Raw genomic sequence first — 17,247 nt, 5'->3', positions numbered from 1 at the left:
ATCTGTAGCGATTAAAAAGTGAAGTGATCAATTTATTTTTCAAGTTGAAAACAAATCTTTGCAACAGTGTGTCCAGTGCCTGGCATATAGTAGATACTGAGAAGTGTTTTAGAATAAGTAAAATAAAATATAATAGTATTTAAACTTGTTCTGTGCTGAAGGGCAGGACTTAATAAAGTTTGCGGCTCACAGAATTCATTGTTTTGGGACACAATCATTTATAATGTAAATTTGGAGCCCAGAAGAAGCTCTGGAGTAGATCTGCAGGTGGCTTGCAATGGCTTTCATTGGTTCTGTCCTTTTCCCCGGCTTCCTGTTTTTGCCTGCTTGGGCTTTTCTCTCTCCAGCATCTATCATTCCCCAAGGTTGTGCAATTGTCCTCTTCCTTATTTCCCTTTAGAATGGCTAATGCCAGCTGATGTTATTATAAACAAGAAACTTTAGAAGTAATTTCGGTGATAAGAATTCTAGTAAAAAACAATAAAGGAATTTGCTGAGCCCCCAGATCTCTTATTCTAGAACATTGATTATAGCTCCAGATGCACAGCCTTGCAGGGGTCCAGGACCTGCCCTGTACTACCTGAAAGCCTGATGGCCCCTAGGTGTGGTCTTACTTCCCAAAAGCTGGAGTCTGGTATCCAAGTGTTTTGTCCATTAAAAATGTCAAATGCCCATTTATACAACTGAACTTTTTTTTTTTCCTGTTTAGAAACTTGTAGAGTGTTCTAGGCCTCTTTTACAGTACTGGTTTGTTTTGTGGACAAACCTAGTTTGCCACCTATTTGTAGAACAAAGGCGACTGGTATCCTGGATGATTGCTAAATGTGAGCAATCTTCAAGATGTACCCATGAGAGTCTACACTTTGGCATGACTTTAACCAAGTAGTAAGGAAAAGACATTCAGAAGTATCAGTGCACAGAGAGAAAGAGAAGGGCTTTTTTCTCATAACAGAATGTTTTTGTTTTTATTTTATTGGCATGACACTGGTCAATAAAATTATATAGGTTTCAGGTGTACAATTCTGTATGTCGTATTGTGTGTTCACCACCCCAAGTCAAGTCTCCCTCCATCACCATTTATCCCGTTTACCCTCTTCCACCACCCCATCCCCTTTCCCTCTTGTAATCACCACACTGTTGTCTGTGTCTATGAGGTTTTTTCCTTGCTTAATCTCTTTACCTTTTGTATCCAGCCTCTAACCCCGTTCTCCTCTGACAGCTGTCAGTCTGTTCTCTGTATCTATGAGTCTATTTCTATTTTGTTTGTTAGTTAATTTTGTTCATTAGATCCCACATATAAGGAAAATCACATGGTAATTGTCTTTCCCTAACTGGCTTATTTCACTTAGCATAATATTCTCCAGGTCTGTTCATGTATCACAAAAGGTAAGATTTCCTTTTTTCTTTTTTTCTTTTTTTTTACAGCTGAGTAGTATTCCATTGTGTACCACAGGTTTTCTATCCACTCATCTACTGATGGGCTTTTGGGCTGGTTCTAAATTTTGGCTATTGTAAATAACACTGTAATGAACATAGGAGTGTATATCTTCTTTTGAATAGTGTTTTGGATTTCTTTGGATATATTCCCAGAAGAGGAATTTCTGGGCCACAAGGAAGTTCTGTTTTGATTCTTTGAGGTAACTCCATACTGCTTTCCACAGTGGCTGCACCAATCTGCATTCTACCAACAGTTCACAAGGATTCCCTTTTCTCCACATTCTCACCAACACTTGTTTTGTTGATTTATTGATGAGCGCCATTCTGTCAGGCTTGAGGTGATATCACATTGTGGCTTTAATTTGCATTTCTCTGAGGATTAGTGAGGTTGAACATTTTTTCATATGGCCATTGGCCATCTGTATGTCATTTTTGGAGAACTGTCTACCAGATCCTTTGCCCTTTCCTCAATTGGATTGTTTGTTTTTTTGCTGTCAAGTTTTCTAAGTTCCTTATAGATTTTGGATATTAAGCCCTTATAAGATGTATCGGTGAACATGTTCTCCCATTCAGTGGGTTGTCTTTTTATTTTGTTGATGGTTTTCTTTGCTTTGCAAGAACATTTTAGTCAGATGCAACCCCATTTGCTTATTTTTCCTTTTATTTCCCTTGCCGGAGGTGATATATCAGAAAAAAATATTGCTACAAGAACTGTCTGAGGTTGTACTGCCTATGCTGTCTTCTAGGATATTTAATGGTTTCTGGTCTAACATTTTAAGTCTTTAATCATTTTGAATTTATTCTTGTGTATGGTGTAAGAAGGTGGTCCTAAAACAATGTTTTATCAGTTAGAGATCAACAGCCATCTGCATGTAACAGAAAAGTTGTACAGCAGGGGTTTCAACAGATTGAGTAATTCAGGACCGCTGTGGGAGCCCCTGGCTGAGGAGACCTGGGTTCCTGCTCCTCCATGTTCAGGGCGAGCCCTTATTTCCCAGTTCTCAGCACACCAGCCAGAGCTCCAGCTACAATGCCTGTTCATTTCCGTCAGGAGAAAGGAGATGGCACAGAATAAAGGGCACGGCTAAAGAACCTTTCCAGAAGCTCCACCCCATGATATCTCCTTTTATATTATTGGCCAAGGCTGTGTCCTATGACAACCCCTGCCCCCAATGAAAGGGACTGGGAATTGCATGTTGTACCAAATAACATTCAGGTTTGGTTAGTAAGAGGAGAGAGAGAATTTTAGGTAGGTGACCAGCAGCCCCTAGTTGATCACAATTAACTGCATCTTTTCCTGCCATCTATGAAAATGAAGGCTTTTCATAGGACACCCTTGCTGGTATTTTCCCCCGCACCATGATCTTTAATGCATTTCTAATGTTCAAGGATGATTCCTAGGGAGTTAGTAGAACGAATAGACATGCTAGAAGCATCCTCCCACTAACATAACTATGACACCAACTAAAAAAAAAAAACAAAAACAAACCCTGTGCAGTTACTCATAGAAACAAGAGTTAAAAACATCCTAGGTCCTTTTTTTTTTTTTTTTTTTTACAGAGAGAGGGACAGATAGGGACAGACAGACAGAAAGGGAGAGAGATGAGAAACATCAATTTTTTGTTGCGGCACCTTAGTTGTTCATTGATTGCTTTCTCATATGTGCCTTGACCGGGGGGGCTACAGCAGACCAAGTACCCCTTGCTCAAGCCAGTGACCTTGGGCTCAAGCTGGTGAGCCTTGCTCAAACCAGATAAACTCGTGCTCAGCCCGCGACCTTGGGGTCTCGAACCTGGGTCCTCTGTGTCCCAGTCCTATGCTCTATCCACTGTTCCACCACCTGGTCAGGCAAAAAACATCCTAGGTCTTAATAAAACTTTGGCAGGATTGGGTTGATAAGTGCTCCACCCCACTCTGCTTCTTCCCTTGTCTGTCGGGTCTGCTGGATTAGATGGTCCCATGGTCTGCTTGTACTCCAGCCTACACGTACTCCAGCTCTGGTCCCAGGCAGCATTCTTTGAAAGTATCTACATTCCTCCAAAGATCTGCTCCAAGACCTGCCTCTTGCTCTAGATGTGGCTGGAGCATTTCCTGGTTCTCTAGTTGTTAGACCTTCCCTTGTCTTCTCTCTCTCTCTCTCTCTCTCTCTCTCTCTCTCTCTCTCCATTCATACAGGCTTCTGGAATCTATCCCATCAGACCTTTAAGTACCAGTTACAAAGGGAACAAGTCAATATAGAGAATGAGTAAACAACAGCCATAGAACTTGGGATCTTTTAAAAATCTCAGGCAATGTGGAAACAGAGTCAAGATATAAAAATTTCAAGAAAAAAGCTCCACTTAAATTCTTAGAGAGTTAAAAGCAGATATAGAAACTATTTTTATAGGTTGGAATAAAAGGCAGTTAAAGGGAAAAAAAAAAGCACAATAGTCATAATAAAACCCCAGTCATGCAGAAAGATGACAAAACTCCAGGAAAAATAAACCAGTGAAATATACCGTGAACCTGGGAAGACAGTCAAGACATGGGACATGAATAGATTATTTTTAAATTTGGAGTCATCCCTGGAAGAGTGAATGGGTTTTTTTTATCAATTGTATTTACAGTAGGGAATTTTCGCCTTAAAATCATAATAATTCCAGAACGAGAAGACAGATCAACTCTGCAAAAGGAAAAAAAAAAGAAAAAATTTAAAACATTTATTTTAGCATCTGGTACATATTAAGTACCTAACATTTATTAAATAGTTAAATTAACCTATGGCAGAAATGAATGCCAAGCTATATTCTGGTGTATAAGTTTCCTAGTCAGTACCTTGTAAGTTTACACATACACACAAGAATTAAACATGAAAATACATTCACGTTTTGTCTCTGATTAATAAGTAATTTAGGGTTTTCAAGGGAAAAGGATAAAGCGCTATTGACCCGCTTCCAAGAAGCCATTCTCAATTCTTGTCCTTGGCGACCCAAAATGTTGAGGCTGAGAAGCTCCATAATTACCCTGCTCGCCTTTTTCCCCCAGTTAGGAGTGGCTACCAGAGTTAATTCTGCTGGGAGCAGTTCTGGATTTCTGATAAAAGGACGATTTGGCTGATGTGGTCCTCTCTCCTTTGTCCTGCTTCATAGTTATCCCTGGGGTAGTGGATGGGTTTCTTACTAAAGCCACAAAAAAACAGAGTGGCTGAAAATCCCACATGTGTATACAGTTCCGGAGGTCAGGAACTTGAAATGCGTCTAACTGGGCTAAAAAATTTTTTTTAAAAAAATCAAGGTGTAGAAAGGAGAATGTTTCCCTTTCTTTTCTAGTGCGACCTCTAGAGGTCACTGCATTCCTTAATTAACTCAACAGCCTTCTTTTGCTTCAAAACCTGCAGTGTTGGGGGGAGTCCTGCTGACTCTTCCGCCTCTCTCTTCCACTTAATAAGGACCCTTGTGATTACTTTGGGCCCAACTGGATAATCCGGGGTGATCTCGCTCTCTCAAGGTCAGTTCATTAGCAACCTTAATCCTTATGCATCCTTAATTCCCCTTTGCCACGTAAACCAACCTAACAATTCCAAGGATTAGGATGCAGTTATCTCTGGGGATCATTATTCTGCCTACCACAGATGTGGTGGCCACATTGGCAGCTGAGCCAAAGCCAGCAGCCACATCTAATCCTTGTTACGTGAGAAAAATAAGGGCCAGTAATTGTGATTATTTTTTTTGTTCTTGTTACCTAGAACTTCATTCTTCCCTATTGGTTGTAGACTCAGATATTATATCCGCAGCCATGGGTTTATTCTTTTTAAAGGCAAGATGAGGTCATTCTCAGATCTGCAGCGTCTTAGAACATTTACCACTCAAGTCTGTTTTTCAGTGAGACGCATTACAAATAGACTCTGAACAATTTAAGAGATGAATAAGCAATTGCATTCTTCATTAGGGAAGTTGTGATTGAGGAAAAGTGGTTATAATCACCGAAACTATCTAAAATTGTAGGATAAATAAAATAGAAAGAAACACAAACCTGCAAATTACTAAGCAATAAAAAGGGGAAAATTAAGTAATTGAGGGTAATTGTGGGAACAAAAGTAAAATGCTCAATGTAAATATATAAAGAAGGTCTTCCTTTTAAAGGAGAATTTGAACATCAGATTAGTATAATACAAAATATGAAAGAAAACAGAAGAGGTGGGGAATGTCATAGGTGTTGGCTTCTTTGACTTCCATGAAAGGAAGTCGTTGGCATAATTGGGTAGAAAGGAATATAATGTTTTAAGATAATCATGGAAGATTTTATTTATTGATTGATTGATTTGCTGCCAAAAGCTATATTGTTTACCTTTGGTCTGAGGCATGGGAGAGGGTTTCAGAGTGGTTCTAAGGATGCCTAATGGTTTCAGGGAGAGGCTCAGTCAAAAGCCAGGCACCAGGGGAACCGCAGGGGCCCTCCAAGACCTCTGGGTTCCAGTGGCTCCTAGTCCGGCTTCAAGGTGCGGCTTTTGAAACTCCGCCCGGGAGCGGGGCAGCCTGTGGAGGTTGGTCAGGTGGTCGTGCATCCTCTAGATAAGTTTCACCTGCTCATCACAGAACTGGTTCTCCGGGAAGTCACAGAGCTGAGAGGCTGTGCCCAGGGCCATGGTGGCTTCCATGGTTTCCTGAGTGTCACCCTATATATACTGGAGAGGCTTCAGCACATCCTGGGCCAGAGAACGCAGCCACCGCGCTCGGTTTGCATCTTTAAGAGACGCTCAGCGCCCTCCATGGCCGACTCGTCGAAGAAGTGTCCCCTTGTCCCTCCAGAGCCACATTGTCGTGTAGTGGAAACAAAAACCCAGAGAGAGGAAGGAGTGGGAGGCCCACAGATGCAGGCTGACCTGGCAGCTGATGGCAGCTTCCACCTCGGTGGAATAATTCTGATGAATTTGGGAGCTCGTGGTTGTTTAGCAACAAGGAGTTAAGGTCAAATAACAGTGCTGGCTGGGCTCACATGCTGAGGATGGCGGAGGGGGCTATGAAGGAGGTGCCTGGAAAGGAGGATGGAGGGTGAGGGAAGGCTGGGAGAAGGGGCGTCCCTGGGTCTGTCCCGTCTAAGCACTGTTTAAGCAAGAGACACATCCTGGGGGACCGCTGAGAGCACTGCCATGTATGATTTTCTATAAAATAGGGTGTTAAGTCGAAGATGAAAGATAAAAGCAAACAGATATAGTTCTTTCACCCAAAGGCCAAATACTAAAAGATAACAAGGAAGCATTAAAACGTGAAAAGCATACTTAAAGTGACAGATTTCAAACCAACTACAATGTCTCAATCAGCAAAATAATCTAGTGCAATTTCTATGGTAAGTCAATGGGATAAGCACGTTGTGAAATTTCATGTAGCAAATAACAAAAAGGCCCACAGTTTATAATATACTTACGTGAACTATTGTCTTTTGCATTTCTAGAAATGTTTATATCAATGAGACAGTATTAGGGAAACATTTGACCCTTTCATGTCTTAAATAAAAATGGGACCATGAGTGACAATATAAAACAATACTGTTAAAACTAAATATATAATTTTAAAATATTTAAACATGGAGTTTAAACACACACACACACACACAGAGGCACGTATCATTGGGAGGAGAACATTGCCATACTTCCCATGATTCTGTTTTCCTTCACGACACAAGGAGAAATGGGAAGATGACGTTGACGTGTCTACAAAATTGATTAGGCTCTTAAAGCAATCATTTTGAAATTTCATCTGAGTCTTTGTGTTGCTACAGCAGCAGCCCTGAAAGGAGATAAAACTAAGAAATGAGCTCATCTTTTATTTATCATAAACCCAAGGGGATGTGGTGTGAAAGGACGAGATGATTATTTTAAAGAATCATGGTATCATCACATTCAAGTTCAACAAAAATATAGACTTAAAGACTTTAATCACTTTAAATGAAAACATAAAACTGTTTACTTTCAGATTGGAAAATAGAGTACCTTTCTTAATGGGGTCATATTCATTCAATCCCTTCAAAGTAGATGAACGAAGCAGAGACATTTGACAGATAATGCAAGATGTTAAATGAAACTCGTACAAATTACAGAAATTCCCCTTGTTTATTCCATGGAATCACTTCTGACAACACCAACTCCCCCTTTCTTCCCTCCCACAAACCTTTTAATTGCCTAGAAGGAGTTTTTCTAACACTGTTCTGTATAATAGTGTAATTACTAATTTTATAATGGGCAAGGTGGGCTTCCCTGATTGTTAGATAATTAGGTTCTTCCTCCTCATAATTTTGTTCTGTAGTACCCATGCAAATTAATGTTTGACCCTGTTAATTGTGCTTTTCTGATTCACTGCTACTTGTTGGATACTGGAAGAAAAACAGTGACTCACATTGGTGTCAGGATAATAAGGCAGATAGATTGAGTGGCCCCCTGTGCTATTCTGCTGAAGACCCTAGAGTAAAGTAAATAACACAGAATGTCCCCCAAAAGAGATTTTAAATGCCAGATTAATTTAATGCAGCATGTGTCAGAGAAATAGAAGAATGAGATATTAATGCTATGTTCTTGGAGAAGAAAGTCAGTATTTACTGTTACTCAAACTCATCTTTCTACTTAGAGGGATGTTTCTCTTTTTTGTCATCTATGTAGCTCTTGTTCATTCTGTAAATTGTAGCTCACAGCCCAGAAATAAACCCTCACATATATGGCCAGTTTATTTTTGACTAAATGAGGAAGGGACAGCCTCCAACAAATGGTACTAGAAAACCTGGAGATATATATATGCAAAAGACTAAAGTTGAATCCATACCTAATATTATGAACAAACAACTCAAATTGTCAAAGGCCTAACCTTATGAGTAAAATGATAAAACTCCTGGAAAAAAACATTGGGGAAAACCTTCACAGCAATGGATTTAGCAGTGGTTTTGTGGACATGCCACCAAAGGCAGTGGCACCAAAAGAAAAAATAATATTCAGTCAAAATTAAGAATTTTTATACATCAAAGAAACCCAAAGCCCAACTCAGAGAATGGGAGAAGTTATTTGCAAATTATATATCTGATACATGATTAAAATCCAGAATATATTTTAGAAAAAACTCCTAAAACTCAACAACAGAAACCAAATAACCCAGTTTCAAAAATGGGCAAAGGACTTGAATAAACAGTTCTCCAAAGAAGATGTAAATGACCAATAAGCACATGACAATATTCTCAACTTCATTCGTCCCTAGGAACATGTAAATCTAAATTACTATGAGATACCACTTCACGCTTACCAGGATGGCTATAATTTAAAAAAAAAGTGTTAGCAAGGACATGGAGAAATTAGAACTCACGTGCGTTGCTGGTGGGAATGTAAGATGGTGTCACCACTGTGGAAAACAGCTTGATATGTTTCTAAGAAGTTAAATGTAGAATTACCACATAGCCCAGCAGTCTCACTTCTAGGTATGTACTAAAAGGATTGAAAGCAGGGACTAGAACAGGTATGTGTACACCAGTGTTCATAGCAGCATGATTCACAATAGCCAAAATGTGGGTACCACCCAAGTGTCCATCAACAGATGAGCAGGTAAACAAAATGTGGTGTATACATGTAATGGAATATTATTCAACCCGATAAGGCAACAACATTTTGATATTTGTTACAACATGGCTGGACCCTGAAAACATTATGCTTAGTGAAATAAGCCAGATGTAAGACAGATATAATTTCAGTTTAATGAAGTACCTAGAATAAGCAAATTCATAGAGAAAATAGAATAGAGGCTACCAGGGGCGGAAAAGGGAAGGAGAGTTGTTGTTTAATAGAAACAGAGTTTTTGTTGGGGAAGATGAATATGTTTTGGGTATAGATAATGGTTCACAGTATTTAGAATATATTTAATACCACTAAATTGTGGTTACATATAGTTTACCAAAATGAAAGAAGTCTCAGCTCACAGATTGCTGGTTCAGGAAACTTGGGATCATATTATACTCCCTCACTGTGCCTCTTCTTTCATCATGTTCAGCCTCGTGTGTAAATACATATGTATTTATTTGTGTTTTTTTGAGGAATGTCTTTTTTTTCTCCAGGGTTGCATGCTCCATTATGATTTCCATGTCAGGTTCATCTACGTATCTTCCAACAGTATCTAGCCCATGAAATCATTTGGTATAAAAGTTGTGATTTTTTTGTTGTTGTTGTTATTAGGACAGAAACTAAAATATAATTTTGAGTTCCACCTACATTGCGATTATCTAAATCATTCCTCACCGTGGTATTTATATAGTTGACTAATTTTAATAGGTCATTTAAAAACATAATTTAGCAAATGTGGCATGAGTAGGCCACATGAAAACACAGAGAAACAAGTCTAATTATTCTATTGTTACATCACATAATTATCCTTGATCAAATTATAGATGGCAGAAGAGATGATTATTTCCAATGGTCTCTAAGAGCCGTCATTTTCTTTCATTTGAATTTGGTAGGAATTAGGAAGGGGCACAGCACACAGCTTTGTTTCTGGTAATTCATTCTGAAGACTAATAATCATGGGAAGCAAACAAATTTTCTGTAAGAATCTACCTGTCTTGTAATGGGCTTCAAATAACCCAGCAGAGTGGATTAGTAGTATGGATTTTTAGATCTAACAATTTGTAGTGACTTTTCATGCAATTGCTAATAGTTCAAAGGGTGACCCCTCTTCTCCCCAAAAAGAGTGAAATTTAATCCTGTTTTTATTTTTGTTTCTTTATTTGACTAGGAAGTTTAAGATATTAGGATAGCTTCTTTACATTCTTAAATGTGTGTCTAGTAATTTAGATTTACATGTCCCTAGGGACATGTAAAGAATGTAAAGCATTCTTTGGTGAATGCTTTAGCTGCCCAGAAGAATACTGACAAAATTTTATTTGTAAGCGTTTTCATAAAGCATCTCTTCCAAATACTCTTTTTTTTAGTAATAGTGATTGTGGTGGTGAGGATGGTGGATTTCATGCTATCTAAAATAGAGCATTTCTGTTGTTATAATTGTTTCTATTTAAGTTATTGTATTAGGTGTCTAGTCCTACTTAATCTGCTTCGTTTGTAAGAAAGTATATTCACCAGTTATGTGCCTTAGCCTACTGTTCCAAATGGAACCAATTTTATGTCTTTGTAAATATATAATTGAGGTCTTTAAGACTGTTTTTGTTGGGACTCTGATAAGTTTGTGTATAATTATGATGTGGGCCTTTCTGTGTGATCCAGGGTTTTGCCATCTGCTAAATGCTGCTAAATAATTTTTTTTTAAAGCCTGCTAAGACACTGGTTGGTAGAGAGACAACATTTATGCAGTAGAAATAGTATAAGAAGGTGGAGAATGTTTTTAGTTTTTTTCCTCTTAGCATCTGGTTTGAAAGTTCTCCTCGGGGAAAGTTGTTTTGTTGTGTTTGGAGGAAATGTGTCCGTAAGATTTGGAGCAATGGCGACTGCATGCTCAGGTGCAGAAAAATGTTCCCTAGCTGCCTTCCAAACTCAGCGCTTAAGGCAGGTTGACTATCATCACCCCCACCTCATCCCCACTGCCTTTTTTTTTTCTTCTGAGTATAGCATTCATTTGTTCTCTGGGTGCTGGGGGCTAGAGCAGGGTTGAATTGCTTTACATAATAAAGGATTGAATGCTAGGGGTTTGTGTTTAGCTCTTTTTTTATTTTTAAAAGATTTTATTTATTCATTTTAGAGAGGAGGAGGAGGAGGAGGAGAAGAGAGAGAGAGAGAGCGAAGGGAGGGAGGAGCAGGAAGCATCAACTCCCATGTGTGCCTTAACCAGGCAAGCCCAGGGCTTTGACCCCGCGACCTCAGCATTCCAGGTCAATGCTTTATCCATTGCGCCACCACAGGTCAGGCTAGCTTTTATTTTATTTATTTATTTTTACAGAGACAGAGAGAAAGTCAGAGAGAGGGATAGATAGGGACAGACAGACAGGAATGAAGAAGATGAGAAGCATCAATCATCAATTTTTTGTTGTGGCGCTTTAGTTGTTCATTGATTGCTTTTTCATATGTGCCTTGACTGTGGGGCTAAAGCAGACCCAGTAACCCCTTGCTGGAGCCAGCGACCTTAGATCCAAGCTGTTGAGCTTTTTGCTCAAGCCAGATGAGCCCACGCTCAAGCTGGTCACCTCAGGGTCTCGAACCTGGGTCCTCCGCATCCCAGTCCGACGCTCTATCCACTGCGCCACCACCTGGTCAGGCTCAGGCTAACTCTTTTTAAAATAGCAATTAGATGGAAGTTTCAGGATATGAAAGGATAACAGAAAAGCCATCAAAGGGGATCACACATTCTTTTTTTGTTTTTTAAATTCCTTTACGTTGGGTTCTGAATCCAAACACAAAGATGACATCTGGTGTGATCTACATTTTGCTTAGCTTTTTCCCAAATGTGTGTCTTAGGTCCTGCTTCCTTCCCAGGGTGAGGGATGCCAGTGACCGTCTGTTTCCGCTGAGTGGTCCGTTGGTCATGAACTTCCTGGTCTGGGTAGTTACTGTGTCGTTCACGATGGTGGCTGATCTTTAAGCCCGGGATCACCTTTCTTTCTTCCCAGTAAATTATACAGGTCAAAGGGGAGGCAGCTGTCAGCTACACCACCTCGGGTCTCCTGTGTCATCCTCCTCAGTGACTCTGGTGGGGCGTGCTGGGTCATGACATCAGTCACCTTGTTGATGGCCTCGGACTGGGTCTGCTAAGCTTCTGTGTTACCAGAAAAGAGAGGGGGTGTCATGGTCATAAATATTACTTTTCCCGGGGTGGGACCCTGATGTTTGCTTTCCAGAAGTCTTCTGGAAAAAGCTAGTAACAATGATTTTGGTCTTATTTGAGATATGAACGGATAACTTTCTAATCTACGAGTAAAACAAGAGTGCAAGCTGACACTATTCCTAAACAATGTATTGTGTTGGTAGATACGGCCTTGGTACAGCCAGACTCGTATCTGTAAGGGAAGACCACAATGACTGAGTTACCTTTCTCTAGGGCATGGTATAATCTCTTAGTACCTCTGTTCGTTTCCTTTAAGGTGTAGAAATCCCCATATAACTTTGCCTGGAGGGCCACCTGGAGGATTTCGTGGGGGATCTGAGGGTAGAGGAAGGAGGTCTAGGGATAGAGAAGACAGGGTACCCCTGGAGGGGGAGACTCCAGAAGGGGTCCTGTGGCTAGTCCCTCCCGGGGTTTGCAGCTAGAAGTGTAACTGCAGAACTCGATCAAAATGGTCCTGTTTAAAGAGATGCTGAGTTGCTTTTCAGAGACCACGAAGAAAAACTGCAGGTCAGCAGCCAAAGCATGCCCACGGGAGAGAACTCTGACCTCCAGCTGCACCCGGAACCAAGTCTTCTGCCCCAAACCCTCTCCCAAGGAACCAAGGGATCAGGACATAACCAGAACTTTAGTGCTGGAACCCTTTCAGAAGCCAAGGGTCCACTGTCCAGAGAGATCTAGGGTCAATGCCCCCTTACCATAAATGGCCAAGTTCCAAGATCTTCCAATTAAAACTTGCCCCACCTGCACTTCCGAATACCTGTTTCTGTAGCCCTTTAAAAACCCTTCACCCTGTCCAGAGAGCAAGATGGATTTGAAGCACCAGGAAGCCTCCCATCTCCTCAGTTGGTGCCTTCTTGATCAACAAACCTTTCCACACTGACATTTTGAGTACTGGCCTTTCAAAGTGTCAGGCACATAGACTTGAGCTTTGGTCACAGAAGGTCACAATGACTATTCATTTAGACCTCATGACAAGCTGCAGAAGCAAGCACTGAGGTAGCCATGTTTCATATTATTTAATGCTTTCTTTCCCTCTCTCCCCTGCAACATCATCATGATGGGAGGAGCCCCGGAATAGTGGCTGAAGTTTAGGTGTCAGGTAGGTCCCACTCAAACCACTGTTCAATAACCACTTTCTTTGATCCTTTGACTCCTGCAGCCACATGTCCAATCAGAGGAAGTTTGTTGGTAAATTAGGGTATACTACAAAATGGAATGTTTTGCTTATTCTAAATCTACACGGCCATAATAAGCAAACTCTAAACTTCATAATGGCGCAACCATGGTAGAAGTTTCTTTCTTGCTCATGTGAAGTCCTACATGGGGCTCCAGGTTGATGAGGATCACCTTTCCAGGAATAACTTACAGACTCAAGAGTTATTACTGTTTTTGTTATTTGCCTTCTTAACATGTAACTTCCAAGGTCCTTCTAAGGATACGTAACAAGTCAGTAAGGAGAAAGGGAATGGAGCTAAAGGTCACCTGTCTGTTTAAGCTTCTTCTAACTGCAAATTCTGGGAGGAACTAGTCACAGGACCCCCTCTGGAGTCTCTTCCTCCAGCTCTATGGTGTCTTTTCTATTTCCCCAGAAACCCCTCCTCTCCCTCAGATTTCCTCACCATGGGAGAGGCTTACATTTCTGCTCCCAGCCCACTGTTCAGGACCAGTAGTCATCTGGCCCCATTTAGATACAAGAGGACTGGGAAATGTCATTGTCTTGTACTTCCAAGAGGGTGATACAACGGTTTGATAGATTGCTAGCACTGTCTTTGCCACAGCTATATATTTTGCTGTTTTCTTAAAGAAAAAAAAAAGAGTCTGATGGTAACTTGTTCATTTAATCATGTTAAAAAAATGTTGATTATTATCTGTGATTGGCCAATGTTTCCTCCAACAGAAGCGGCCTCTTCCCCACACGAGAAGACTGATGCAGGTTCTCTGTTTGTGAGTGTGCTGGGTAGACTGGCAGGCTTCACTCTAAGATAAGCAGGCTGGCACCCTCTTCTCTGAAAGCCATGGCTCCTCTTAGGTTAACAGCTTCACTCCTTTGAGAGGTGTTTTGTTTTTTTTTTCCCCAGCTTTATGTTATAGACTGTCTCTTCAAACATATTCATATGGCCTGACCAGGTGGTGGCACAGTCGATAGAGCGTTGGACTGGGATGCAGAGGACCGAGGTTTTAAATCCTGAGATCACTGGCTTAAGTACAGGCTCATCTGGCTTGAGAGCAGTGTTGCTGGCTTGAGAGTGGGATCATGGACATGACTCCAAGGTCACTGGCTTGAGCAAAGGGTCATTTGCTCTGCTGTAGCCCCCCCACACCCCCATCAAGGTACATATGAGAAAGCAATTAATAAACAAAACAAAAACATTCATAGGTGTGGGAATCAAGAAGGAGGCCCTGACTTAGCAGAACATACAGCTCTTCAACCAACAGTTTTCAGTTCTTTCTCATACTCTAACCACATCCCTCTGGACCTGCAGAATGGAGCGCCCTCCCATGCTGTGTCACCCCCTACCTGCTGTGTCTCTAAGCTGTGTCTCTCTCCCCTTGGACTGATGTCTCATTTGGGCCATAGTCATCTTTGATCTTTCAGAAATGCATAAAATTTTGTGTTGCAATCATATTAATTTCTTCTCTTTTATGCTTCTTTGCCAATATTTATATTTCAATATTTGTTGCTACTTTTTGGAGTTGAGAGGAGGTCAATGATTTTCTCCAATCCATCATCTTCAGCTAAAAGCAATACATTTTCCACTTAGTAATCAATGATTTTCCATGCCAATATAGCTATTCTCTATGTCGTTAAAGGATCTGAAACCAGATTTAGAATAAGCAAAACATTCCATTTTATAGTATACCCTAATTTACCAACAAACTTCTGATTGGACATGTAGCTCATTTCAATATTTTTTTTTAAGAATTTTTTATTTTTCAATTACAGTTGACACCCAATATGTTACTTTTAGATGTACAACAGAGTGATTAGACATTTATATAACTTACAAAGTGCTCACCCCGATAAATCTAGTACCTGTATGACATGACACCACACAGTTATTACAATATTATTGACTCTATTCCCCTGTGCTCTATTTTACATCCACATGACTATTTTGTGACTAACAATTTGTTACTTCTTAATCCCTTCCCCTTTTCACTCGTCCTCCCAACTCCATTCCTTTCTGGCGACCGTCAAAATGTTCTCTAAATATTGATGAGTTTGATTCTGTTTTGCTTGTTCATTTGTTTTGTTTCTTAGATTCCACATAGAAGTGAAATCGTATGGTATTTGCCTTTCTCTGTCTGACACATTTCATTCAGCATAATACCCTCTAGGTCCATCCATGCTGTAACAGATGGCAAGATTTCATTTTTTATGGCTGAATAATATTCCATTGTATAAATGTACTTCTTTATCCACTCATCTATTGACGGACACCTAGGTTGCTTCCATATCTTCACTATTGTAAATAATGCTGCAACAGACATATGGATGCATGTGTCTTTTGAAATTAGTGTTTTTGATTTCTTCAGATAAATACCCAGAAGTGAAATTGCTGGGTCCTTCTTTGTCTCTTGTTACAGCCTTTGTTTTTTTTTTTGTTTTTTTTTTTCATTTTTCTGAAGCTGGAAACAGGGAGAGACAGTCAGACAGACTCCCGCATGCGCCCGACCGGGATCCACCTGGCACGCCCACCAGGGGCGAAGCTCTGCCGACCAGGGGGCGATGCTCTGCCCATCCTGGGTGTCGCCATGTTGCGACCAGAGCCACTCCAGCGCCTGAGGCAGAGGCCACAGAGCCATCCCCAGCGCCCGGGCCATCCTTGCTCCAATGGAGCCTTGGCTGCGGGAGGGGAAGAGAGAGACAGAGAGGAAAGCGCGGCGGAGGGGTGGAGAGGCAAATGGGCGCCTCTCCTGTGTGCCCTGGCCGGGAATCGAACCCGGGTCCTCCGCACGCTAGGCCGACGCTCTACCGCTGAGCCAACCGGCCAGGGCTACAGCCTTTGTTTTAAAGTCTATTTTGTCTAGTGTAACTATTGCTACCTCAGCTTATCATGAAAAATTTTTTTTTATCTCTGTACTTTCATTTTGTGTGTCTTTCCATCTGAAGTGAGTCTCTTGTAGAAAGCATATCAATATATATGGGTTTTGTTATCTTATCTATTCAGCTACCCAATGTCTTAACTGGAGCATTTAGTCCATTTACATTTAGAGCAATTATCAATAGGTATGTAATTATTGCCATTTTATTATTCATATTTTGATCTTTTTATTTCTTCTTCTCAAAGAACTCCCTTTAACATTTCTTATAATACTGGTTGTATGGCGATGCATTCCTTGAGTTTTTTCTTGTCTGAGCTCAGTATTGTTTTGGACCATTATAAACCAGTCTGCAGTGCACATTTTTCTACCTGGGATGTTCAATGTCTGACGATTTTCTTAGATCCAGGTCCTTGCAATGGGATTGCTGACTCAAGGAGCATTTGCTTTATTCTGACTTTATATATGTCTAGCAAATTCCCTCTAGAAATAGCATGCTGTTGTATAAGCCCAGCAGCAGTAGGCATTATTGTTTTAAAAAAAACTTTATCAATTTATATATGCCAGTAACACTAACTGGGTATCTTGATTTCTTCAACTGTGAAGTATAGTCTAGGTGTTGAAGGTTTGTAAATATTAAATACGCATCTCCTACGTGCCTATCACAAGCTACAATAGGAGTAAATTTTAAGAATGATACATTTTTTATAAGCTAAAAGAACCATCTGCCTGTCTCTCAGGGTTATTATAAGGATTAAATGAGATTATATAGATGTATAAAACACATAGAAGCAATGTGCATATATATATACATGCACACATATATAATATTATATAAAAGTGATAAGTATTATTGTTCTCTTTCTAATCCAGGTCTCTTCAATGCAAGGGTATTGTAAACAAGGCCCTCACTAGGATTCAGGGAAGGCTAGCTAGCAATCAGGGCTTGCACGGCAGCCTGGGGGCGGGCGGGAGGAGTGACCCATTACTG

Source organism: Saccopteryx bilineata, chromosome 2 (genome assembly GCF_036850765.1).
Source record: "Saccopteryx bilineata isolate mSacBil1 chromosome 2, mSacBil1_pri_phased_curated, whole genome shotgun sequence".
NCBI classification, from domain to species: domain Eukaryota; kingdom Metazoa; phylum Chordata; class Mammalia; order Chiroptera; family Emballonuridae; genus Saccopteryx; species Saccopteryx bilineata.
Note: the sequence above shows the minus strand (reverse complement) of the source record.